Below are 24,480 nucleotides of genomic sequence, written 5' to 3'. Positions count from 1 at the left end.
AAATTCCACTGGCAGAATACAGGGATGGGGAATTGCTTGTGAGTGAGAGAATAGGACTGGAAAGGGGGCAGAATCCTCATCTTCTACAGTGGGACTCATAAGCCACTAGACAATGGAAAAACACAGCAGAACAAGCTTTTTTTTTTTTTAACTACTAAAAGAATTTTAAGTAGTTACATCTGAGAACAATGGAGTGGGTAGTCTGGGAGATGGCTGTTTTAACAAATCATGTACAATTGCTTGATGCTTGACTCTTTAAATTGTGTTACTATAGAGTGATTAAAATTAAAAGCATCAAAAAGATTAAAAGAGATAACGTGTGGCATGCCAAGATTCAATCAGTGTGGCTTCTGTCTCCTCTACAGTACCGTATGTTGGGTAGGTAATTGTTAGCTGCTTGCTACAGGTTATTATCCAACAATATCTCACTTAATCCCCACACGCCAGTTAGGAATTATTCTCCCTGTTACAGGTGAGAAAACAGATTAGGCAATGTGCCTGAAGATGCACACTCTTCTTCCTCCCATCCTTCTACTTTCCAGAAGGAAACCTGCTTATAGGGTTTTGAGCACAAGAGTAAACGTGATCTGACTTACCTTTTAAAAGATTACTCTGGCTGTTGTTTGGAAAATAGACTGTAAGGGGATACAGCAGTGAACAAAAGAAAACCAGGCAGGAGTTAAAGGCAGCACTGGCCATAGTGGTCCTATACCTTGAGGGCAAAGCCAGTAAGATGTACTGATAGATTGGACATACACATGAGAAAGAGGAGTCAAGTGTGCCTACAAGGATTCCGTCTGGAGTCTCTGATGGGGAGATGTGCAGGACCAACAATGTGGGGTGTCTGGGGGTGAAGTGAGGAGACTGATTTTGTAAATGTCGAATTTAAGATGGCCACAGACGTGTAGGGAGATACATGGAGCAGCCATTTGGAAATAGGAGTCTGGTGTTTAGAGAGAAGTCTGGGCTGGGGATATCAATTTCAGAGTTGTCTGCATAAAGACAGTATTTAAAGCAATTGCATGAAGTGACTTAAGAAATGGTGTGGATAAAAATAGAGGAGGCCCAAGACTCTCTGAACTACTCTAAGATGCAGCCATCAGGGAGAAGGGGAACCAACCAAGGATACTGCTGGGGAGCAAACAGCCAGGAAAAGTGAGGAGGGGAGCCCAGGAGGCGAATGAAGGGTTTCAGAACAGAGGGTGCAGTCAGGTATGCCAAATGCTGCTGAGTCAGACCACAGCACGTCACCTCTCCAAGTTCATGCTGGTGGTGATCTCACCTGCTCCCACGGCTTCACCTGTCTCAGGATTACTTCACCCTAGATGACTGCAATCCCCTCCTAACTGGTGGCTCTGCTTCCAAGCAGCCCTCTCTACCACTCTGCACTGGAGATTCACCTATCTCAGTGGTCGCCAGACTCTGGTGTTAATCAGAATTGCCAGAGAACAAATGAAGCACAGAGGCCTCCCCTTGCATAATTAGAAGAGGTCCCAACCCTCACAGCTGACCTTGCCATTCAGGTAGTTCTGATACTGGCCAAAGTTGAAGTGATGGAATACAAACACATCCCTACACCAATACAAGAACGCTACTGTTTTCAAAGTCCCAGGGGCTGGTCACCAGCCATCGGGTGAAATGCATGGCCTTTAATCATGTGACTCAACCTACTTGGTTTTAACTGTCATTATACACACCCCTGGGCAGACCTCTGCCCCATCTCAACCAAACACCTCATCATTAGTGGACTGAGCCTAATTGTTAATTGGCTACACCTATTGCTTTCCTTCTATGCCCATGGCAGCATAAAACTAAACTCCCTGCTCAACTCCCATCTCTGTGCCACGACAACTCTTCTAGGAAACCATGCTCAATCCTGGCCACCTAAATGGGACCTTCCCATCATCTCTTTCATCCTGCAAGAAAGGGAGGAGAGTAGCTATGCACAGCCATCTCACTCCGCAGCAACCCTGCCATGTATCTGAGTCCCTGTGTCCCTGATCACCTATTCTGTAAACACTGAAGAAATGTTTACAGACTTATTGATAAAAATAAACCAATTTGTGGTCAGTGGGAAATTAAACCCAGGAAGATAGTAGGGTGTGGGGGAGGTGGCAGCAGACATCCTGCATGCTCAATGCTTCTCACACCTGACACCCTCTTCCCTCTCCATATCCCCACACTGGAGGGCCCCAAATGCTCCCCATTCCACCTCAGTGATGCCAGTATGGTCACCAAGCCAGAAACCAGGAGTCACTCTGGGTCTTCCCTTTTCTCACACACGTCCACTTCATCACCAGGTTCTGTAAAATCTCCTTTCTCACCCTCTCAGATCTATTCCCTCATCCTCACCTGGCCTGCTGTTGTCACTGATCAGAATGACCTTGCTGGCTTCCTAACTGGAAGCCTCCAGCCTCATCCACACACACGCCCCTCACCCTCCGCACTGCTGCCAGCACAGGTCTACTTCACAAATCTAACCAAGGCCCCCTGCTTTTCACAGCACTTCTCTAGTTTCCTATCACCAGGCAGCAAAGGGATACCTGGGACCTGGAGAAGAAGTTAGAGCCATGGGGTAGAGAGAGGATGAGCTCTATAGTCAGACCTGCATCTGGATCGGAGTTTCTACCTTCCTGAGCTGTGCCTCTAACAAATTTCTTAACATCACTAAGCCTCACTTTGCCTATTTATAAAATCCTGGTGAAAATATACACATTGTGGGATTGTAGGAATTCAAGACCTGGTAGGAGTTTACAGGTGCAGCAGTGATAATTCTCTTGTGCCACAGGTATTAGTTTTCCCCAGGCCAGAGGGGCCAGACACAGCAAGACAGCAAAGAGAAGTCAAAGCAGGACAGGGGGACCAGGCAGCAGGAAAGCTGCTATCGGACTTGCTGAATCCTTCAGTGAACTGAGTCCAATAAAAGAGAAAGAGGTGGAGCTTTCACTTCTATTGTCGATGAACAGAAGCTTAAGTAGCCTAAGAAAAGCTGAAGAGGAGAAAATAAAAGCATGCCACTGAACAGGCATGCTTAACCAGTCCCTGTCTAATCACAGTATCAGTGACTCCTAATAGCAAACATTTGTTTAAAGCTTTGCAACTTCAAAAATGTTTTGCACATTCAAGTCTTCTTATTCCCACCTAGACATTCCAGATCAGCCTGTACTGATTAGTCTGTCATTTGAGCTGAAGCTGGTGGGGGCTGAGATCTGTCAGAACTGTGGAAACAACCCTAAACCTAGATGCAGGCTGGCAGTGCTGGGTGGCGGCAGGGACTGACGCAGTATTTCTTGCTTAGCATCTTTTTCCCGCTATACCAGGTTAGAAAGTTGCACACACTGGGCATTCCCAACCACTCCCTGTTGGGCAAGTTCCAAGAGATCCCTAAGAACATGTGTGCCGCAGCCCAGCTCTACTGAATCCTCTACTGGGAGGATTCTTTTTGCTTTCTGGCCCTTCCATTTAAGACCCATCACATGTCCCTGCTCCACCACCAACCAGCCTCCTTTGGCACAGCCACGTTCAGATGCTTCCACTTAAGCACTTACCCAAAAAGCTCAAGCCCTTCTCACCAAACCGCAGCCTTTTAAAGAGGGATCCACAATCCCAAACAGCTTTCCAGCAACATGTAATAACAGCAGGGCACCCAGTCACAAAACCCAACGCCCTCTTCTAGGAAAGGTAAAGAACGGCGCCAGGAACCCCAGGCCAGACGCCCTCCCCGCCTAGCTGTGTGGCAGTGTCAGGAGTGGCATCTTCCCTCCTTCTGACAAGGGCAAGCTTCTCAACAGAAATACCACCCCAAAGACAAGAGTGTGAGGCACCACAGGCTCAGCCCACAAGGAGGAGCGCAGGCTCTGGCCGGGAACGGGTGAGCCTGAGGTTCTGACAGCTCACACCCAAACTGCACATCTGCCTTTCTGGCTGAGAAGCACGGAGAAGCTCATGTCAAGGTTCCTTCAATGTCTCCCCTTAATATTTTCAAACCCTTCTGTGACTGTTCTCACCTCCTGTTTCTCCTCTTGATATCCTGCCTGCTCCCCCTGCCCCAGCTGGGTTCTTCTCCCCAACTCAAGGGCTTATTGTGGTAAAGAAGCCATAACAATCCCCGTGACCAAGGCCATGGGCCTTAACCCTGAGCCTGCCAATGAATAGTTTGGAAACACGTCAAAGGCCAGACAATGCAGGTACTCCAACAAAGAGAAGGAAACAGGCAGGAACCTTTAGAAGCCCTTGTGAAAAGACTCATTATCTAGTTTAATCTTCATGGTAGTCCTGTGGATACATTGCAGTTATTAGCCCCTTGTTACCAAGATGTAGCTGTATGGCCAGAGAGCTGGAAAAGAGTGACAGCAAATGAAGCTGGGACCAGCTTGGGAAAAGGTCTCTCACCTCCTCTCATTCCTTGAACTTTGCCTGAACTTGTCAGGCAATAGGAACCACTGATGAAGCTGCCCAGAACACCCCACTCATCCTAGCAGCAAAGGGGAAGGATGCAAAGACCTGAAGGCCAAATCCTCCTCAGGAGAGCTCAGAGGACTCTCTGCATACCGGCACCCAAAGCATATAACACATCACCAGACACCTGTACACTCAAGCTCTTTAATCTCATGTTACCTTCCTGTTTGACTCCCTCTCAGCACATTATCCTGCATCTTTCTTTAATGAGAAATGCAACCCCCAGATTCCCTTTCTCTCCAACTCCCCTGCCCTGTAGAAGAGCTTCCCCTCCTCCCTTTGGCCCCTAATCTCTTATCATTGCTGAGATCCATTCTCTCCGATATTCCCCCTCTGAGCTCCTCTTGCATCTCTCAGCCTCTCCTGTTCCTTCTTCTCAATGTACACAAATATTAAAGTCTCTGCTATTGAGAAACACTGCCTTTGACCCTGCACCTCAAGCCACTGTTCCATGTTTCTCCTCGGCCTCACAGCCCACCTGCATGCTCTCGGATGCAGGAGACTCCCACTGTCCATTGAGCTGCTTCTGTTCCCATTTCCTCCAGAGCGAGTCTGGGGTGGAGTTGAAAGCCCAAGATGGAGTGTGAATGCCTTGGGGGAGAGCCCAAATTCCAACATTCACTATGTGTCCTAAGGTAAGGTGCTTAACCTCTATGCCTCAGTTTCCTTATCTGTAAAACAAAGGATGGTTATGGACTTTAAATGAGTTAATAGAGTAACACACTGAGACCAGTGATCAGTCAGCATCTGCTGGATGCTTTTGCGGCCTCTCCTCAGTGCTGCTACTCTCCTCTGGCATTTGGGACAAAGCATTCTCTGGGTTCCTCCTTGAACTATACCGGCTACATTCACCTGTGACACTTCCCCAGCCCTATCGCCCTCCCCTTCCAGTCCCCAGGTCGCTGTGGGTCTCCCTGTGCAGGGATGCTCTTCTCTATCTCCTCCTTCCCACTCCTACATTCAGGTATTCAGAACCTGGGCACTGGAGGACCTCCTCTCACCTGAGCACTACCTGGCCTCTCCCACAGCAGTCCAAACTCATGAGCTGGCATCCAAATTGGAGCTGACCCCAAAGTGTCCTAGACTCACTGTTCTAATGATTATGACAGTCACTTACTCAGCACTGAGTTAAACACTTGTTTGTATTTCACTATCTCAATATTTATAATTATTATTATTATCCAGATATCTTATTTACAGATAAGAAAACAGAAGTATGGAGAGGTTAAGCAACTTGGCCAAATCATACTTCCAGGAATCAGTAGGATAAGATTTGAATCCAGGCAATCTGATACCCAGGTTACATTCCTAACCACTGTACAGTACTGCCTCATGGCGCCTGACCGCCTCCAGAAACTGTGATACTCCAGCCACAGGAGGGTGTTCTCATGTCACTGTGCCTTTTTCATGCTGTCCTCTCAACCTAAAGGCTCCTTCCCCAGTCTCTGTCCATCAAAACTAATTTTTCAACACCCAGTCAGTTCTATGTCCTCTACAATAGCATACCCACCCCTAGCTGTCCAAATGAACCTCTGAAGAAACATGGGCTCACATCTTCCTTTAGTTTCTGTTTCACATTGCCATGGGGATATCCAATGGGAGAACACTGACATCTTTTCTTTCCAGAAGTGGGGGGCGGGGGTCAGTATCTGATTGGTGGAAATGAAAGAAGGAACTAAGTATGTGCAACTCAGCCCTTCTTTCCCTCTCCCTAGAGCCACCTGAACAAAGGAAGGGGCCTGCCCAGGAGGAGACCAGCCCTGGCCTAGAGGTCCCATCATGGGCTGTGGTAATGTACCCATAATCCACATGGTGCCCTCTATCTGAGAGCTTGGCTCCCTAAACCTACAGATGATGCTATAATTCACTTTCTTAAGTAGGGTAATGCCAGGAAGGCTATCTGGTAAGGCAGACATTTGTATTGTGGCCACTGAACAATGCCTGCCAAAGTAAATTAAATTGGAGTCTGGTTTATAGATGGGCCTTGTCAGGTTGGTCAGTGTGAATCAAGCCGTGGGCAGCAGCCACCCTATGAAGGATAATGAGGGTGTCTGGCCCACAAACCACCCTCCTAACAGCCCTTACCTCCATTTCCTTCCCCATCTACACCCCCACCTGCCCCCATGGCAGACACAACCCTATCCCCTACAAGATACTACTGGGAATGAGCTTCCTAAGGCCCAGAATAAACCCTTCAAAGAAAGCTACCCTCATTTTCCTTCTACAACAGAGAATACACAATTTACCTCTAGGGAAGAACAAATGGAAATAAAGTCACTTCACTGCCTCAACCTGATCACAGACTCAGAGAAATGCTTCAAATGCAACATCAACACAATTATTCCCAAAGATCTTGATCTCAATCACCACCTCCCTAAAAAATAACATAAGCTAAAAGTTATTACTGAAGCTGAGTGATGGTAAGAGGATTCATTATACTATTCCTTCTACGTCTATGAATGTTTAATTCTTTTTATAATAAAAGGTTAAAACAAAAAGCTAAAACACCACCTAAGGATCTGGGCTTTGAGGGTAAGGGGTACAGGATTTCACCTTCCCTTCCAACAAAATTGAGATTTGAACCTAAATTCCTGGTGATGCATTTGTTGCTTCTTCTACAGAAGCTGTCCCCAACCTTTTTGGCATCATGGACCAGAGTGGAGGTGGGGGAAATGATTTCAGGATGATAAAGCACATTACATCTCCTCCTCTGATCATCAGGCATTAGATTCTCATAAGGAGCAGGCATCCTAGATCCCTCACACATGCAGTTTACAGTAGGGTTTGCGTTCCTGCAAGAATCTAATGTCCACTTCTAAACTGACAGAGGTGAAGCTTAGGAGGTGATGCAAGTGATGGGGAACAGCTGTAAACACAAATGAAGCTTCACTAGCCCACAGCTAAGCTCTGCAGCCTGGTTCCTAACAGGTACAGTCCACGGCCTGGGGTTGAGGCCCACAGTTCTATGGTAATAGTAATTCAGATTCCCTGAATAGGTCTTAACATTCAGCTAAACTCCCTACCTCTCACTTTACCCTTTCACTGATGAGGGATTAGACCCTCATCATTTCTCAGCCAGACTGCAAAAGCTGCCTCTTCTGAGCTTTCTAACTCTAGCCAACTCCTCTTCAGTCTGTCTTTCCCAAGGCAGGCCAGTCATGTTCCACAAAGCTCATGACTGCTCCCATGCTCCTAACCCTGCCACAACTCCCCACTGCTTTTAGCAGAAAAAGCTGCACTGTGAAGCCCAACCAAAGTCCTCTAATATAGTCCTCCTCCCAGCTGAACGTCTTACCATGGTCCAAGTTCCAACCACACTGGACCACTTCTTACCCCCAAATACAGAAATACCTTATCTCTGTTTTCTCTGTTTCCTCTCCTTGGGATACGCTTCTCCATCTATACTTTCAAATCATACTGTGCTAAAGCCTGACCCAAATGCCCACTAACAGGAAGTCGTTCCTGACATCATTAACTCTTCCAACCCTGAAGGCAGCAGATGCCTCCTCTCTGCTGCTGTCATGCCTGCCACTCACCTTATCATCAGAGATATTTACATTACTTACAAAGATGATAATAATTTATATGCTAATAATTTGTATTATTTCTCAATGTGTCCATCTCCTCTTCTAAACTGAGCTGCTTGAGAGCAAGGAGTATGTCCTACTCAATTCTCTACCCCCACATCCCAGCAAAAAGCCTTATGTGTACACGCAGTAAACATTTGCTCACACAAAATGTTAAATGTTTGTGCATCTAAGTGGACAGCGAAGGAAAAAGAAGCAAGTGACCTTGGCTATCATTCTGAAATAAGGGTTATGGGTCATCTATAATTGCCTATCCCATCTAACTTTCTCCCTACCTAAGGCCCCTCGTCTTGCAGTCTGATATCCAGAGGTGATATCAACTCTTCCATAGGTGAACTTGGCCATACCTAGGCCTGGCATGAGCAAGAGACATAATTGATGGATGCAACTATATTCCCAAAGGACCAATGAGAGAAAAGGATGTAACTTCCCCTAACAGAAGATAAAATCGGGTGTTTCTCCTCATTCCATCATTTTAGAATGCTAAGCAACAAGAAAACAATAGGTCTAAGTTGGCAAGTCTTCTCTGTTATATCTTCAGCAAAACTTTAGCCTATAGCCAACTACTTCCTACAAGGCTCCCTCGCTACACACTTGGGGTGGGGGAACAGGCCTCAGAATTTGGCAGGCTCTCAGTAGACACTAATTGAATTAATCAACAGAACTTTCATTTCAACATTGGACGAACACTTTTGATTCAATGCAATGGTTTTCCTTTTGCATTAAAAAAATTAAGCCAGCAGGAGACAAAATATTTCCTTAAGACTGGCCTGTATGTTGTCAACAACAGCCAGGCTTCTGCTCTGTCAGGAGGAGGGGCTCCCCTGCTGACCTGGGCTGTAGGGTATTAGAAGCTCTGCCTTCACTGGAGGGCTGAGGGCAACATGGGAGCCAGAGGAAGACACGATACAGAACCCACTCCTACCAGGCAGCCACGTGACAAACTTCTAGGCCTTCAGACAAGGCCAATAAGCTTCTCTACTGGCCAGGGTGAGTCTAACTTCCTGGGACCTGTTCTGCTTCTAAGCCTGGAAGAACCAGTAGTGAGTGCCCCTCCATCCCTGACCATGACATTGAGCCTTGTTCACTGAGAATTCTGGAAATACCTTGTTAAGGGCCCCCCACCCCAGTTCCTATGTTGAATTTCTAACTCCCCAGGCTGCAGAATGTGGCCAAATGTGGAAATAGGGACTTTAAAGACATAATGACATTAAAATGAGATCGCACACATAGGCAATAATCCAACAGCACAGGTGTCCTCATAAGAGGTTAGCCACCAAGGGAAGATCATGTGAAGACACGAAGAAGTCAGCCCATCTGCAAGGGAGGGTCCTCAGACCAACCAACCCTGCCAACATTCTGATCTTACACTTCTGGCCTCTATAATTATGAGAAAATAAATTTCTATTATGTAAGCCCCACCTGCCCCAACCCCAGTCTGGTACGTTGTTACTGCAGCTGGAGTAAACTCATGCTCACCCCAATTTTATCTTGGACACAACTAGCTAGGCAAGCCTATGAGAAGAAGGCAGCCTCTTTTCCAGAGATACTGGTCTCTGTTCTGATCCACTGTTCTTCCCCTTCTCTCAGTCTAAGGAAGACTTTGCTTTACAAACCTTAAGCAACATACAGGTAAGGACAGTTCCTCGTAGTCCTTTATCTATATTCTTTGTAAGTCAGCTCTGAGTTGAATCACACTTGGAGACCAAACCATTTATTGAGGCCAGGCTTTAGGATACTACAAAGGAGGAAATCCTAAGACCCTGTATCCCGACCAGTTGCTATGATGCATTTAAGGGAAAAAGAGATCTGTGCCTAGCCCTCTTCAATCCAATTCAATAGCTCCAGCATATGATGTACAGAGGAAGGGTCAGGCCAGTGTCCTGCCTGCACGTCACCAGTCACAAGACACTTGCCACTTGGATAACATCCCTCAGCCTTTCCCTTTAAGAACTCTGAGGCCAGAGAGTAGTTTAGGGACTTTACCAAGAAAAGTGATCCAGGAATCCACCCTCTGCACACATGTTCCTGCAGCCTAAACAGAAGCCTTCTGGGGCAGTACACTGTATTAGATAACCCCTCCCTGGAGGCTCAAGTGGTCTTGCTCCTAAAAGTCTGTCAGCTGAACCCCAGGTGAGTGGGAATGTCTAAAAAGCTCCCGGGACCTCTCTCCCGTCTTTCTCACCTCTTCTTTTCGACAAAACAGATTTTTAATTCCTCTATAGAAGGGACCCAAACGGTTCCTCAGATTCGAGGAAGTGAGAAGTACAGAAGTTCATGTGACACAAAAAGGCCACAGGAGGGTGGCGGCATAGACGCTTTGTCCCCTGCCTTCTCATAGGCCCTTGTCTCCCGCCTTCTCAGGCATCACTCTGGCAAAATGAGTGGGGCTCCTTTCCCTAAAGGAGGTGAGGAACAGGATACAGCAGAAAAAGTTCAAGTTTTGTCTGAGTCCTCCCAGGTCACTAAACAAAAGGACCATAAATGAACCAGGTAGCTTATAAACAACAGAAATTTATTTCTCACATTGCTGGAGGCTGGGAAGGGCCTGTATCCTGGTTTACAGCTGGTGTCCTAGTTGTGTCCTCACATGGTGGAAGGGACTGTCTAGCTTTCTGGGGCTAACACACAGCACCTCTAATACACAGCTCCTGTTTTCTAAGGGCACTATTCTGAATCATGAAGGCTCCACCCTCATGACCTAATCAACTCCCAAAGGCCGCACCTCATAAAACCATCACTTTGGGGATAAAGCTTTCAACATGTGAATTTGGGGGGAACATAAATATGCGGGCCATAACCAAATCAACAGTCTTGGTTTAAATCCTGGCTGTGCTACTTACAAGCTGCTACTTGTTTTTTGTTCGTTTTGTCTTTGGTTTTGAGACAGAGCCTCAATCTGTCACCCTGGGTACAGAACCATAGCATCATAGCTCATAGCAACCTCCAACTATTGGGCCCAAGCAATCCTTTTGCTTCAGTTTTCCTATTTTTAATAGAGATGGGGGCGGGTGTCACTTTTTGCTCAGGCTAGTCCGGAACTTGTGAACTCAAGTAATCCACTGGCCTCAGCCTCCCAGAGTGCTAGGATTACAGGCATGAGCCACCAGGCCTGGCCAGAGCTGGGTTAGATTTTTACCTTGGGTATTAATAATATACATTAACCTCTCATGTTACAGTGCAATGGAGATAACACCTGTCATACACAGGGCTGGCCAGAGGGTTAAGAAAGAGGACAGAATAAACTACCAAGCTTAGTGCCTGGCCCAATAAATATGCAACATCTTGCCTCTCCCCACTCAGAGAACATGTCCCTAACTGCACTATTCCAGAAGATGGATATGGCCAAGACCCTTCATCAGGGCCTAAATAATAGGATCAGGAGAGAAAATCTATGATGTTGACTCCCTTTGAGAAGTCACCAAGTCCCTAACAGGCAGACCCTGGGGGTACTTGCAGCCAGACACAGCACACATGCTCCAGGGTTTCTGCATCTCCCTAGCGGAAATGACAGCAAGGCCAGGCCACAGGGGCTCTTCCCACAGAGCACATGCTCACTCCTACAGCCCCTTGGCACCTTCCTCAGAAATTCCACCAGAGACGCAAGGTGGCACTACCCAAGGACAGCAAACAGGCTGAGTTTATGATGCCGAGGGGCTATCTGAAGGCAGGCTCCTAACAGAAGTCACTGTGGTGGAGAGGGATTTAGGAGGCCCCAAATGGAGGCTAAATCTGAAGCTGGGCTCTGTGAGGTTGAGGAGAATAAGGGCTAAGTCCTGCCTACATTCATGGCTGGCTTTGGCCTTGGGGTCCCTGGCCCTGTGCACTGGAATCAAGAGAGTGCCTATTAAATCCAGAGATGGCTTTGAGAGAAGATGGCAGTGCTATATTGGTGCCCTTTATCTGGCCCCACAGCTGTTATTAGTGGACACTACACTCTTAGGGGACACCAACAGCCAGAAAGGCAATCAGTCCAGGAGTTCCTCAGGAAAGGTTTTCACACGTGATGTGTAATAGAGGCAACGAGATGCATTTCTCACAGAGCTGATAGGATCCTTCTCATGAGTCCCATTCCTTAATCAACCATCACTTGGTTTATATAAAATTCTCTCTTAAAAATATAAATAACCAACTCAGTGTCTGTAGTTCAGTGGCCAGGGTGACAGCCACATACACCTGAGCTGACGGGTTCGCATCCAGCCCGCCAAACAATGACAAGTACAACTAAAAAATAGCCAGGTGTTGTGGCATGTGCCTGTACAAGAGAGGGAGGCTGAGGCAAGAGAATGGCTTAAGCCCATGAGTTTGAGGTTGCTGTGAGCTGAGACGCCACAGCAATCTACCCAGGGCAATATAGTGAGACTGTCTCAAAAAAAGAAAAAAGAAAATAATAAGTAAATAAATACATAACCATGACATTTGAGGACTGGATTTGTGACACAGAAGTAGCCCTTAACAGTTTATAAAATACTCCCTATTAAGTGGTAGGACAGGGAGGTAGAGGTTTCTCCCACATGAAATCTGCTAACATGAGATCTGGAGTCACTCAGCCTACACCACTACCCTGACTTCTTTCTCTGAATATTCCCTGCATTTTCTCAGTGATTATTACTGCCCCCAAGGTGGTCTTCTCAACCTTTCTCTCTCGAATGAGGAAAAGTTTCCCATTAGGAAGCCTGAAGGACCCTGGATCCACCCTGAGGACAAAAAGCAAGCAAGGTGTGGCTGCCAGGGTTAGATCAGGGCTCTGAACTTTAGAAGGAAGGCCAAGCCGGACAGAGGTTGGGCTCTGGGCAGACCTGCTCTGCAGTGAGGACCGGCTGGCTGTACAGGATACAACACAAGAAGGAACCCTGCCTTAAGCAGACAATCCCCACAACACCCACCTGCCCATAGCCTGAGCATGTCATCTGTGAAAACAATGCTCTCCTTTACGCAGGTGTCTCCATGCCCACTCCACTCACCTGCATGGGCAGGCTCTCTGCAAACTCTCACTGAGCTGTATCACCCCTCCTCTCCACCCCCACAGCCCTACCTGGGCTCCTTCCCAGGTTTTTCTCTCACCTTGCCCCATCCTTCCACCCACTCCAGAGCTCTGCACTTGCTATCCCTCAGGACTGACACCCTGGGGTACTACACAAGTGAAGTTAGTGTAGGTAACTTAAAGCCCAGGAGCTTTTTACATAAATTAGAGAAGACTCATTTTGTCCCATTTTCTTCAGTGGGTAAGAAAATAGAATTTAGCCAGTAATTCAGAAATTACCTATAGCAGTCTGGAAGTAACAGTTTCTATAACACGAAAACTGTGCAACTTCCTACCACCTATTTTAGAGATTAATTTCCTCAATGTGTATGTGTGTATATATTTATCAGAGCTGAGGTGTGCTTCATGACACCCTGGCCTCTCAAAAGTTAATGTGGTCTGTGGTGTGCCATGTGAATACCTTTCTGTCTCAGCGTGGTGAGAGCAGGTCTTAACTGTAAATTTAAGATTGAATAATCTGGCCTCTAAACACAGAAGGCAAAAGAGTGAAAGAACAAGAACTGGGGATCAGGTAGACTGGGCGACATAAATCTTATTTCAGCTGCTCAACAGCTAGGGAACCTTGAGAACCCTCAGATCCCATTTCCTCCTCTGTTCAAGCTGGGAAAGGCCGCTGTGAGATTTAAGTGAGTCTGACGCACTATGGGAACTTAATACAGGATCACGTCCAACCCCAGGTGCCCTGTTTAACCTCATTTATGCCTCAGTTCTAGCCAAAGCAAACCTCCAGCTGTTTTCCACAGGTGCCCCTTTACTGACATTGCCTGGGCCTTCCTTGGTGCACTGCTGTTCCTCTGCCAGGAATTCTCCACATAAAGGGGTGTCTCCAGTCCCTGTCTTCCCTTCAAGACACACCTCGAATTCCACCTCCTCAGCAAGCAGGCACCCCAATCTCTTCTTTCTGTGAATAGTCAATGTATTTTCTAAGCTTTATTACTGCCTGTTTTCAGTAAGGGATCCATTCCTTAAGTTCCACTCCGGCAGAGAACACATCTTAGTTATCTCCTGTTCCCAGCATCACCATTCTCAGCACAGAGCACATTTCAAAAGCTATTTCATGACTGAAGTAATAAGTGAAGTCATGGCCTGCCAATTCCAGAGTACTGAAGAATGACACTCTACCTCTGCTCCTAAAAGGTTAGGAGTTTTCCCAGATGCAATGGGCTGTTCTGCTTTTGGGGTTCCATGGCCTTCTTTCCTACCGTTGTCTTGCCAGGCTCCCTCCCTGCCACCAAATCAAGACATTATGCCCCCAGGCATCCACACTGCTTAACCACAGCACCCCACCCCAAACCTTAGCCTATCTGAATGAGGCTGTAGCACACACATCCCTCCCCTGCCTCCTCTCAGGGCTGGAACCTTGCTCTGTGGCGGACAGACTTCTCAGTGTCCCTGGATCACTCCCTGCCATACCTTGTCGGGTGCTGTGGGCCCAGTGCCTCAGACCACCCTGATTCTCCAAGTCCCAAGATGTTGGGTTCTCAAAATCTTCAAGGCCCATAAATCCGCAAGAGCTTTCATGACCCAGTCAGGGGTTAGGCCAAAGCAGGTGTCAGCAGAGAATGCACACAGTACAGTCACATCTTTGGGATCATCATCTCAGACTTAACAGCCTTTTTCTCAGAGCCTTTCCCCTCTCCCAACCCCTGTCACTAAGTGGGATGTTCAGCCTGTGACTTGGGACACAGAAGCTTCTGCATAGCTTTAAGGCCAGCCTTCCCAAGCCTATGTCTGCTGCAAGTCATCTCAGCTCAGGAGCCACTACCAGATTTGACATTTCAGTACATTTCCCCATGGAGTCCTATAGTCTTTTTTTTTTTTTTTTTTTAACAATGAGAAGAATCTAGCTAAGCTGGTTTATTATTTCTTGACCCCACTTTGCTTGCTCAGGCTTCTTTACCTGTTACTCATGACTCTTGGTGACCAGCATCATGACATCCTCCTCTTCCTACCTCCTCAGGACCCAGCCCCACTTGGTTGATACACAAACTTTTCTCTTTGCCAAAATCCCACAGCACTTGAGTTAGACCTTTGACCGTTTAGCACACACTCCACCCCTGTTATTTCATAAACTCTTCTTTAGTCAATACTGGTTAGACAATATCCTTTTCAGGCAGACTCCAATACATGCTCTAAGACAACTGCTCAGTCTAGAAACAAGCTTGAGTTATTTGAAATTTCTTATACTATGTCAAACTAAAATCTGACTGCTCTTTAATTCTCAACCACCACTAACAGGGACCCTCTGCTCTGCCTTCTGAGCAATGCAGAACATGTTGACTACCTCGCCTACCTAAAAACAGCAGTCACATGCCTGTGTCTTCCTGTATGTACTCAGGTTCTTCCAAAGTTTGCAGGACAGGGACCCTAGCTTTGCAGGATTTGGGGTCCCTACTCCACGTGCCTCCACAGTGTATGTGTGCACGGGGCTAGGGCATCACCTCTAGGGAGCCAGTCTTGGCCAATGCTGGGAAAAGGTACGCCATCAAGGTTTAAACCCAGGACTTCTATTAATGCAGCCAGGCTAAGCGAATTTATGTGGGTTTTTCCACATGGATAGGTAAGACACTCACACAATTGATTTTCAGAGCGTAAGGGCAGGACTTTGCACTTACCCCTGCCACGTCTCATCCAGTGTGTTTGAGCTCTGAGCTCTCCGTTTGTTGCCCTTGTCCTGTACATTACTGATCAGCCGTCTGAAGCCAGGGAGTTCCCTGCCCTGTGACCCAATTTTGCCTCCCAAACTTTCTGTTCACCTCTACCATAACCACACCTCTCTGAGCCACACCTCAGAGCCCAGAGAATACTACGCCCCACCCCCTGAAATTTCAGGATAAGCACTCTGTATGACATAAATCTCTCCTCCTGACAAAGCATTTGCATTGGGCTGCCTGAGAATACTACTATTTACTGACTGCCTATCACGTGCTAAGCATTGTAGTCAAAATTTCATCATCTCACTTAATTCTCAAAACTACCAAATAAAGTTTGTTCCCATCAAACAGATGAGGAACTTAAAGCTCATAGAGGTAGAGAAACTTGCTCAAAGTAGCAACAGCACATCTATCTGTACAGAGCTGAGATTTATACGGAAGACTCTGATTAAGAGCTCACATTCTAGAGCTACCAGAGTCCGCAGGAGTTAGGGAGGCCAAGTCTTCCTGGGGGAGAAAACCTGCTGCCAGGACAGAAGGCAGGAAGGGGGTGAGGGGTGGGGAGGAGGAGTTGTTTTCCTAATACCCAGAAGCAAAACAATAATCCCTGCCTGGGGCACTGTGCCGCACCAGTGAGCCAGCACAGTAAAAACCCAGACAGACACACAGGGCTGTTGTTATTGTTACCAGGTGAGCGGTTGCATCGAGGAACCAGATGTCTTGGCTGGTCACAGGAAGAGCTTATGTAATAAAACTTTTTCATGACATCCAGTCAAGGTCAGGTGTCAGAGCCAAGAACTATTCCTTTGCTTTGGTGAATGTTGAATTAGAAGAATCTGCCTTCCCATCCAAATCTGCCTTCCCCCTCCCTTCATGCCAATCCACTTTCTCCCCCCACACAGCCTCCATCCTGTCCCAGCTGCTGGTAGAATTTGGAGTTTTGAATGCTAAGTTTGATACCACACACTCCAGTGGACTGGGACAGTCCTGTCATCTCAGAATCTCTTCCAGTTTAGCATTTATCTGCCACCTTTCACTCTTAAAAGTGTCCAGTTTGGACAATAAATTAAATTAGATCCAACCTTCCAGAACAATCAAAAGTCTCTTTACTTTGCTGGCCCCTGTTTCCTTTCCATAAAATGAGACTAGCACTGCTCCTACCACATGAAACTTTGCTCTACCTTCCCTCTGAAGGAAGCTTTCTAGGGGACCAGTCTACATGTCCACTGACTCCATGAAGCCATCCAGCCTTGAGCTAGCTATTCATGCAAAAACCTCTTGCATTGAGAGGAAAAAAGGCCTGTGTTGGAGGAAGGGAACTGCTGCCCATGAAGAGAGAGGAGGTGCCACCTAAGCAGGCAAGTAGAGGTAATACAGTTTCTGTCTTCCTAAGCCTAAGCTGTGGCTCCTCCCTTGCCTGTCCCCTTTCTCCACACAATAGACCTCTTGGCTCCTCCATGACTTCCCCTGCACCCACACCCACACACGCACACAGTTGCCAACCAAGGAGTTCCTTTTGTCAGGGCTTTATGGCCCTTTCTGTCAGGGGTGGATTGAAGAAGATTGCTAAGACTTCTTAGGATGCCCACTCTAGTCACAGGGGTGGCCCTCCAGGTCACAGTGAGAGGTCCATCTGAATGGGACTGGTACATTACAACCATGAACACAGTCACTGTGGAATTATATCTTTACCCTGGAGGGTCAGGGCAGGAGTTCTGATCATCCCCACTAAACTCCCTTCCCGTAATCAACAAGCACCAGCTATCCCTAGGCAGGCAGAGAAATCCTGAGATCTGGATCTCCTCCTCCTCCTCCTCCTCCTTCCTTCCTCTTTCCCTATCCTCATCCCCTGTGGGATAGAAATGAAGCCAAAGCAGAGCCACCTGGAAACATCACAGCACCTGGGGCACGGAGAAGGTATTCCCTATAGCCTCACCAGGTTAACACATCTCTTCCTGTAGATACCTTATTGGGTCCTCCATCCACATGCTTTCTAAGACATGCACAACCCAAATATAAGTCTGAGATGTAGGATGTCCCTGATACTTTACCATGGGTCAGCAGACTACTGCACACATTTTGTCCTTAGTAGAGAAAGCATTTAAAAAATTTCTAAAGAACCCTACGTACAAGGTAAGGTAAAAATGGGAAGACCTAGCTACAAAGCTCAAAGAACAGGGAGGCTTGATAAATATTCCCTCAAAATTGATGCCCAGTATTTCTTATGTTTTGTTTTCATTCAGCAATTACCACATCCTAGGCAATCATCTAAATGTTTCATGGGCATTAACCCAGCTCTGCCTTAGCAAATTAAAGTGATCACAGTACATGGAAGAAGCAAGACTCCATCCTGGGAGGCTGGACGCTGAGGAGCCTGGCTGGCCAGGGAATTGTGAGAGGGAGGGCTGAGGAGTAGAGGGCCAATGAGTTTGTCACCAGCAGCGCAGATTCTAGATAAGGTCTGACAGAGGTAGCCTTCACCCAAGCATGGATCCTCGAAACTGGCCTCCACAGGGCCCTGCCTACAGGAAGTCCCCATGACTGGTTGTCTTCCCCAGCTAGCCATTTGTTCCCTGTGTCCCATCCCCACCGTAGTGCTATACAGGCAGCTTCTCGTGAACTGGTTGGATATGTCCGAAACATTTTAAGAGAAAAAATGGTGCTTAGGTGTTGGCATACAAATTTCCATGGAATTGATAAATTCATATTCCCAGAATAAAACAATGCACATGTACCCACACTAAGCATAACAAGTCTAAGAGTGCTGATACCCTAAATCACTCCCTATTACCCATCAGCCCCACATACAGCTAGGCCACTGGACAGAAAGAAGCCTTCATGAGCATTCAGGTCTCCATAAGCATTGGCTACCAATAAACACTTCCCCTCTGAGTGCCTGACCTGTAAGACTCCACACTTAGCTGTTTTGCAGATTGAATTCACCCCAAACCTGGTCTCATCCCCATTTTTTCATTGCTTAATGGAACCTCTGTCTGGACCTGCTGGCAGCTCTCCTCTGGCCAAACTCAAGTGCACTACGGAGGATAGAAGTGCCGGGATGCCTGGGTTCTGCCACTAAGATCTGGGTGACCTTGGGTAGGTTTCTTTGGGCTTCACTATCTTCATGGGTAAACATACAAAGGGCAACCAAGAAATTACCCAAGTCTCCCTTTGATTCCAAAAAGAATGAACCACACTCATTTTCCCTTCCCCCTTCCAAGAAGCTCCTCCATGCTCTCTGCTACTAACAAATGCCTCATTCTTCCCCTAGCAAACGAGCACAAAATGTCAGCGTCCAGCATGACTCTTTTCTCTGTCCCCTAAATCCCATCAGTCACCAAGTCCTGCTGGATTTCTTGTCACACTTGCACACCTCTGCTCCCTCCTTTCCATCCATATTGCCATTTGCCTCGATTCAGGTCCTAAGCTGCTTCAATGTGTTATTCTAACAGGCTCTCTCTCCAACCTGCCCTTCCCAGCCCAGAATCCTCCTGAAAACACTGTTTTCATGACATCTTTTCCATGCTTAAATATGGAACTTTCAATGTCATCAGAATTCCAACTTTCAGGGCCTTCCCTGATCTCTTCCCAGCCTGCAATTCTAGCCTCACCTTTCTCAGTGTCCCCACCCAAATCCATGACTCTAGCCATGTAGGCCCACTCCTGGGTAGGCCTGTTCTTCCTCCCAGTCTTTTAGCTTCCCTCACATCACACACAAAATAACCTGTTCCTTTCCTTCTTTACTGAGGCAAACACCACAAAGCTATCCAACTCAAGGCCCACCTCTACTCAAACTCTTTCTGCACATCTGCTAAGTGTGGAGCCACACACAAGAGCTGATGCAGCCCAAAACCAGCTTGGAGAGGGTGTGGATAGATACGTCTAAATAAAGTGACTAAATAGCAGAATAGAGATCTATATCCGATGTGATTGATTATATATATCAATCAAAAGAAGAGTAAAAATTACTTAGGATGAGGGGATTTCAAGATTTTGATCTAATGGAGAATCTAATTCCTTAATAAGAGCTTATCAATCTTGCAGAACAGGGACAAAAGGGTTTTTTCAGAAAGAGGAAATAGTATATGCAAAGGCAGAGAGGCACAAAAGAATAGAAATTATTGTGTTCTTCAGTTTGGGGAACAGTAAAGATGCAGCTGGACAGCTAAATTAGGGCCAGTCTCTAGAGAGCCTTGAACGCCATACAGGAAGTTATACTTCATTCTACACTTTATTGTAATACAGATGGGAGGCAACCTTATCCCATCTGCATTACAGAGGCCAAGATCACTACACAATATGGAAGAGGTGATTAAAAACATCGTGCACAATGAATGCTCAGATCTCAGAGTGCATAAATGTATATGTATGAATGTGACAGATAAAGAGAGAAGAAATTAAGAAGTTCCCAAGGAGCACCAAATGACCTTATGGCCAATAGAAATCATAAATTTACTGAAGCCGTGGCCTAGACAGAGACCCTGAGGGGATCTGGGCCTCAAGTTAAACAAATTGCCCCAGGGCAGCATCTTTCAGATAATTTACCAGATATGTGAGAGATAAGAATGGACCTTGTGAAGATCCACAAGATCAATCCAGACTTGTCTTTAAAAGTAAGGGACACAGTCATTTTTCCTAGGCTTCGTGTGGATTCTGTGAAAATAGAACCAGAGAGTGATGCTAGGTAACATAGAGGCCAAGCGAAGTAGAACTCCCAGAGGAAAAAGGAAGCAAGAAAGAAGCAACTTAGGAACAAAAAAAGCTGCCAAGAGTTTCAGCCTGATAGTGCCCCACACCAAGTGGTATGACTGTCACATCTTGAAGGGGAGTGAACAATCTGTGTAACATAATAAATGTTTACATACCTTGTCAGTGGTGTTTGTATTAGTTTTTCCTTCTCATGCTTTATGTTAGGAGATCTACCAGATGATTTTAAGCAGGAGAGTATCAAGAACAGATTTGTATTTCAGAAAAAAAAAAAATCTTATGGCCAAGGAAAAAACAACCTCCAAATCTTAACCTAAACATTATAATCTGAAGGTTCATGTCTAAAGCTGAATTTTCCCAGAATTGTTCTTCCCTCCTCACTTCTCATCCTGTCCAAACAGTCTAGAGACTGTCACCTCCCATTCCCTGGTCCTTTGTCCTATGGATTCTCTTTCCAGGGACTCCCCAACCTGTCCTTTCCTCACCACACTCTCAGGTCCAAAACAAGGGCTCAGTACTTACACCCCGAGGTGGCTTTACAGTCCTCTGACTAAACTCACCCCTGTCCCACCCCCAGTACCCTTTCTCTTGTCACTGCTGGCCTGCCCACACTCCAGAGCAACATCACCACACCAATCTTTACCTGGCTGTCAGCTGAATCACCTGGGGAAACTTGGAAAAAAAGGTCCAGACCTACTGAATCTGAATGTTCTACAAAGCAATGTAGGCAATTCTGAGGCACTGTCCGGTTTGCAAATTACTACTCTAAATCCTTACTATAGATAGGGAAGAGATGACAACACTCTCCCAAAAATTTATTAGTAATGCAGAATGTCAGGGCACACCCCTGACCTAATCAATCCAAATCAGCATTTGAACAAGATCCCCAGGTGACACTCATGTTTATCAGTGTGAAGAAGCCCTGCTCCAAAGTGTTGTCAGACCAACCATTCCAAAAGTATTTACTAGAATTTTTCTGTATCAGGCTGGGAGTTGGGAGGGCCAACGTCTGAGAAACCATCAATCATCTGCTTAAAACCTATTATTGGCTCCCATGCTTCAAAGTCCAGACTTCTTGCCCATGGCCAGTAGACCATGCTCTATCCTTGTCATCAGTTTTATTGTGTGCCATTTACCTCAGAAGCCAAACTGGGCCACTTACCATTTCTCCCAGCCAGTCCGCACTTGACTTCCCTCTCAGCTCTACAGCCCAGGCCACACTCTACCCTGCTGTCTGGAGGAAACCCAGGACCATTGAGGTTCATCCTCATACATCATCCCTTCTTGAAATCTCTTAATCCCAAGAGAAAGGACTTCTAAATCAGGTAACATTTAGTGTTTTCTAGACACCAATAATCATCAAAGAATGAACATGTTGAACATGAATTATACCTACAAGCCAACTACTTTTCTGTGGTTATTTAACTTCACATAGTACACCATAAAATTTGAAATGCTTCAGATTTGTATTTATAATCAACTAAGAAATGGTTGAAAAAGGAGATAGAGAAAGGCAGAAGAGCAAAATACGGAAAAAGAGAGATCTTATACCAAATACCCAGCTGCTCCAAAAGTAAACTTAATTAGATTTGTTTTTAAGAGGATTAAACACGGCCTAGAACGCTTGTTTTAATCCTACCCAAACCTTTAAAGTTCTGGTCTTTAAACCTATCTTATTTTCATTTGAGGAAAAACTGCAGGTCTGAAGTCAGATGTCATAAGGCAAAGAGGAACTTTTTGCAGATATGATCATCTCCATCCTGTAATCTACTGGGACGGGACGCAGTGGATTGAGATTTTGAAAACCATGTTGAATTTCCGCAATTACGTATAGAACAGGTTTTAGCCTAAGCGCCGCATCTGGACACGCTCTGTTAAACAAAGATTGACCCGTAAGAACAGAACTAAAGCTTCGGTTTCCAGCTTGGACTCCCTAGTTTATGGAGCCGCTCCTGCGGCTGAGCAGAGCTACGGCAGATCCGCACATAACTCTGAAGTAACTGACCACCCTGCGCATCTCCTGGATCACCCTGGCACCTGCAGAACTGCCGGCGGACCCTGGGCAGGGTTGGGTGGAGGCTTGAAGCAAATCCGCAGTTTTATACTCTTTCCAATCTTCTTGCCGGAAAAAGGGAGAAGGGTCCCCGTCCTCGCGCCTGAATACGCTCTGGGACCCAAAGAGGCACTGCTCCCCACGGCTGTGTGGTTCTTGGATCTGGCACAGCCCCTGTCGGGAATCCCAGTCCAGATGGCGCGGCGTGGGGGTAGCCCACTGACCTGAGTGAGGGATGGCAGCTCCTCTCCGAGCGGCACAGGTGTGCGGGCTGCTCCCGTGTCGCTCCCACTTTTGAACATGAGGGCCGAGAAACAAGCTACCGACCACCAGCCCACCGATCAACTAACTGCCAGACCAACCAGCGGACCGACCAGCAGCAGCCCGGTCCGGCGCCCACGTGACGAGGGCGGGGACCTGCAAGAGGCTAGTCCTAGAGGGCTCACTCTCTAACCCCTAGGACCTTCCCCAGGAACCGCCCCTTCTCAGGCGCCAACGCAGCGGGCTGGGACTTGTCCTCCACTGTTCCTGTTCCTCAGGGACCTGCCTGGTCAACCCTCCCGCCCTTCGAACCTGCCTTTTCCCCGCCCCCGGGCCGCGCTGCTAGTCCCGCCTCCCTAAACAGACCCCGCCCTCCCCAGAGCCCCGCCCCTTCGTTTCATCTCCCCGGCGTCCGGCACCCTTCCGGCTGCAGGGAGACGTCTGGTGGCTCCAATCTCTCTTGTTTCCAGTACCTGGGGCTTCTCCAGCCTTTCCGCACTGTTCCCGGGCCTCTGGGACTGAAAGCGAGGAAGAAGGAAACTTGTGTCGAGAATTGCGAAATGGGAAAGAAGCATAGGAAACCCGTATTAGAGGCACATCTAGCGCAACAACGCTTCGGAGCGTCCACACTTCCGCAGCCCATGTGCGACCTCCTCGAAACTGAGTTTGGTCTGAAGACAGCCTCATTCCTAATCTCTGAGCGGCTCCCCTCAGCCCCAGTATGGAACGCCCGGAGGCACCCTAGGTCCCGCCGCTTTCGAACTCTGAGACCTGGGGTGGAGGTCCCTCTAGTGGTTGGCGCCAAACAAAAGCTTTCCAGCCGCGACCCGCTGAGAAACAGAAGCACTAACCTGTGCTCAGCACCAAGGTCCAGTACCTTAGATCCAAGAAAAACTTTGACGATGTCTGACCACAGTTATGGATTCTGAAATTGAGGAAGACTAGGCCCTGGAGACCTACCCCTTGTGTGTGGCCTGAATCCCTTTTAGTTGTACTGCTAGGTTGTGGCCCTGCTTGGGTCTCCAAGAGCTGGCTGCGCAGTTCAGCTGATTAAATTGCCCGTGGGCCTCAGATGGCAGCGACACCGGGGATTCTGGCACAGTCCCCAGCTCTGGCAGGAGTTGCCACAGCTCTGGCCTCCAGTTCTCTATATACTGGAGAGTTGACAAACTCCACAGGAAGCATCTTTTTTCAAACCAAATTTACCCCAGTGGTCTGAAATTACCAGTGGGCCCGGAAGACTTTTTACATGTGAACAGAACTTAAGCCACCCTGACAAATATGAGACTTGTGGTCACTGTAGGAACCTGGCCAGCAGCAGAGGAAGGCTGGGGCCCACAAGAGTTGTGTTACAAGAGGACGCTCTTCAGTTCTCTTTCACTTCCTTAAAATAGCAGCAGAGAGGCTTTTGTGGACTGAGGCTGCCACAGTTCACATGAGTTCATGGGTGTTTCCAAATCTCACATTTTATTGCCCCAGTGGACTCAACTGCCTTTAACTCCTGCCCCCAGAAAATGCCAGCCTGCTCTTAGCACTATACAATTACATTTTAAAATGTTACAAGCCACTGGCTCTCAAGCTTATGTGCATGTTGGAACCATGTTGGGGGAGGCCTATTACAAATACTGAATTCTGGGTCCCACCCCCAGAGCTTATAATTGAAACTTTAGGGGTATGGCCTGAGTATTAGAACTCCCGAAAACTCCCCAGGTGATT

General features: G+C 47.1%; 1 protein-coding gene across 4 annotated transcripts in view; it reads right to left on the bottom strand.

The window, feature by feature from the left end:
- Positions 1–22,987, bottom strand: part of PPFIBP2 (PPFIA binding protein 2) — a 150,202-nt gene extending 127,215 nt beyond the window's left edge. For 2 of the 4 annotated variants that reach the window (XM_023514255.1, XM_023514141.1), the window contains exon 1: positions 22,728–22,909. The gene's annotated coding sequence lies outside the window, so the exon portion shown is untranslated. Of the gene's footprint in view, positions 1–15,704; positions 16,095–22,727 lie in introns of those variants that run through there. The other 2 variants (XM_012803739.2, XM_023514166.1) reach the window with 2 other exon arrangements.
- Between the last annotated feature and the right edge of the window lie 1,493 nt (positions 22,988–24,480).

Source organism: Otolemur garnettii, unplaced genomic scaffold (genome assembly GCF_000181295.1).
Source record: "Otolemur garnettii isolate 467f Iridium unplaced genomic scaffold, OtoGar3 scaffold00001, whole genome shotgun sequence".
NCBI classification, from domain to species: Eukaryota; Metazoa; Chordata; class Mammalia; order Primates; family Galagidae; genus Otolemur; species Otolemur garnettii.
Note: the sequence above shows the minus strand (reverse complement) of the source record. Positions and strands in the feature narration are given on the sequence as shown.